The sequence below is a fragment of the Notamacropus eugenii genome, chromosome X, assembly GCF_028372415.1.
Source record: "Notamacropus eugenii isolate mMacEug1 chromosome X, mMacEug1.pri_v2, whole genome shotgun sequence".
NCBI lineage: Eukaryota > Metazoa > Chordata > Mammalia > Diprotodontia > Macropodidae > Notamacropus > Notamacropus eugenii.
This window is the reverse complement of record NC_092879.1, coordinates 84,785,559-84,788,839: the sequence shown is the minus strand read 5'-3', so window position 1 is coordinate 84,788,839 and position 3,281 is coordinate 84,785,559. Positions and strand designations below refer to the sequence as shown.

The 3,281-nt window shown below is 35.3% G+C and overlaps 1 pseudogene; it reads right to left on the bottom strand.

Moving 5' to 3' along the window:
- Window positions 1-1,698: 1,698 nt before the first annotated feature.
- On the bottom strand, window positions 1,699-2,712 carry LOC140516370 (UAP56-interacting factor pseudogene; annotated as a pseudogene).
- Window positions 2,713-3,281: the final 569 nt, after the last annotated feature.

Below are 3,281 nucleotides of genomic sequence, written 5' to 3'. Positions count from 1 at the left end.
TTTTACTTCCCTTTCAAACTTTTCCGCAAAATATTATAGCAGTGAACTTGTATTCAGGTTTTGGCTGCTTCTTTTTTTTTTAAATCATCAATCAACCTGGGCCACCCTTAGTTTAAAAAAATCCAGTGTTCTTGGATTAATTTGTATCTAGGAAATGATTTGAAATGGGTCCTTGGCCTCTATTAGAAGCATAAATGCCCTAAGAGCAGTTTTCATTTACTTTTGGATTCCATGGCTGACTATAATTCTTCATCAAGTATAAACAAGGAAGTTACTCTCAGTCAGAGTTTCTTTGGTATACGCACACATATTGTAGCTTTCTATCACTAGCTTCCTAAGAGACAAAGGAAAAATCCAGATGAGGGGAAACAATAAACTGAAGAGATAGGATGGAGGAAAAATTTCTTTTTTATAGGAAAATAAAGAGTCAAAATGCTTAATGTGATCTAAAATCCATATTTTAAAAAATGTGTGACACATCAGAAAAGTCAGGTTTAGAAAGGAGAAGATATGTAGATGAAATATTCCTCTGTATTTTGGCGTCACACTAGTCATCCCTCAAGCACATTCTTGCAGCAACAGACCCCTGAAACCTAAATGAAATGACCATTTCTCTTTTAAGTGTCTGGATATCATGAAGTTGGCCACAAGTATAAAACAAGGTTACAGCTTAACCCCTTTTTAGTATCTCTTCTTTGTTTTTTTTTTCTCTTTGACAAGTTCAGGTTTACAAAGCTGTTTTCTTTTTAAGGGCCACTTCAACATTTTTTTATGGTCTGTTTAATAAATGTAAAATCTAACATCCCAAAAGGAAAAGGTCAATACTTTAAGGATATTAACTTTTCTGTGGGGATTTCTAGGAAGGCAGATTCAGTTTATGCCAACTGTTTTAAAATATGATTTGAACACCTGGTCATGGGTACACGTCTCAAGACTGTGGTCAGTCTAGTTAATATCTGTGACTTAGATGTGCATCTTCAAGCTACATCTCTTCAACTAGCCATTCTTTGAATTATTTCCCTTTTCATTTCCTTCATTTTATTAAAACTTAAAAGTAAGATTTTTACAGTAGGTATTCTCCCCCAAGGCCACTGTAGAGATTATGAAAACATGCATTTATAATCTTTAAATATACTAAGACTAATGCTTGGAGTCAAATCATTTGCTAAAATATAGTCACTATGGGCTTATTATTCTAGAAAAGTAGAAAGGTATAATGGGATATCTACCTTTTTTATGGGCCCATTGCCTAAAAACCTCTTGATTGAGGAAAAAACAAATTTCAGGTGTACACATGGAAGAAATCTGAATTTGTACCCCTACTGTTAAAATTCATTCTATGCCAAATGCTAATCAGAAAAGAAACAGACCAAGATAGACTCATACCTCTTTAAAAAGAGATTTATGATGGGCATGTCTAAGCAAACTGAATGAGTAGAGGAAAGAAATGATACCGAACAACACTATCACAAAAAAATAAAAAACAAAACCTCTATAGGTCTGTTACATGAATGTTACATAAGGAACCAAAGAATGCTACACTTTTATTATACAATTAAGTCCAAGTAGAGTCTTCTGTCCAACCAAAAAGGACATCTTTAAAGATAGATCAAGATTTCCATGGATTTATCTTCATAGGTAAAAAACAAAATACTATACTAAAGTAAAAGCAGTAAGAATTATTTAGATTTGTCAGTATCAAAATAAAGGTCCATGGAATTTCTGCAATATGCTTTCTTCTGTCAACTCAACTTTTTCAAACAAGTAGTTGTCACTAAAATGTCCCTTTAACAGAGAATCTAGTCCCCAAATTAAAAAGAGGTTTCCTTTACTCTGAATGAGAGCAATTCTTTGTTCCTGCAGGATTCTAAATCACCCATTCAAACTCATCCCAGTCTGTTTTCCAACACTGTTTTATGTCAAATTGTAAAGGAACTCCTTTAGGAATCTTCTCTTCAGGGCAATCCCTTTTCATCAGAAATGACAGTATAGGAGTATGAGTTAATCAGAGTCTCTGAGCTACTGAAGGATGAATGGCTCCAGAAATGCCTATGGACATAGTAAAAATTCCTCTGTTTGTGGTAGAAGTTTGCCATTGGTGAGTTCATTTTGCTGTTGATTTTTCTAACAGTTGTCCTAGGTACACTTGGGCCTGAACCTTTAGGTGTCTTCTGAAAAGAATTTAGCCCCACTGTTGATAAAATTGATTGGAACATTATTCCTTCTGCTTACCTGCTTAGACATTCTGAGAACTGGGATTGGTTTCCTCTGCATTTCATTTTGTCTGAAGGTTTCTCTTCCATTTTAACAGTGTATAATATTGCTCTATGTTCTTCTCACTTTGAGGTGGTCACTTGATAGGGCTGATTCTTTTATGAACCTCATTTACTCTTTGAGTTGCCAGGCTAGTGATAACTCCATAAGAATTTCTTCTTCCAGGGCCCACTCTTCCTGTATGGCCCAAACTAATTTTTACCAAAACCAGTCTGCTTTTGTAGTCTCCATCTGCCTAGTTTCATCTGGAATTTCTGGGTACCAATATTTTTAAGTCTCCTTTTCAATTCTGGAAAATTCTGCTTTCTTCCTTCCTTCTTATTCACCTTGATGATATCATCCAGAGACATCAATTTTATCAAGGATTGCATGGCTACTGATATTCAATGGCAGCACAGCCTCCACTGTGACCACCCTCCCAACATCGAACCTATTCATTACTAGAAGTATCTTCACTGGAATTTGCCATTAGGGAAGACCTGTATCTTAACCTAACCCCTCTGACTGATGGATTCCCCACTGCCTCCTAATAATTGCTTTTCTATACTTCTCAACCTGCAAAACATTCTCCTTGGTAGAGAAAAATGAATCAAAGTGAAAGATGAGTAGTTATGTCTTCTCTCATGATTATTGGCCAATCCATTAGCAGCGCTCCTATTCCTTCTTTCAGCTTTCCCTTTTTCTCAACCCACTTAAAAAGGTGACAGGGAGGGAGGCGTGGCAAAAACTGCATCTCCTGCAAGAGATCTGAGTCTTATAAATCTGAGGGAAAATGTCCAATGAAGATTAGGTGAAATAATATATCAAGATCATGGGAGAATTAACCTGAAGTTAAGACACACAACACATTTGGAAAATATGTTAAAAAGTACCTGACATTGAAAGAACTACTAGGAAAAGTTACATAAAATTATAGCACGATAATTTTGTAGTGAAGTGGGATAATGGAGTAAATAAAATAGATCATTCAAAAAGCAAGTTGAAATAATCTGAAAAGATCCAAACTT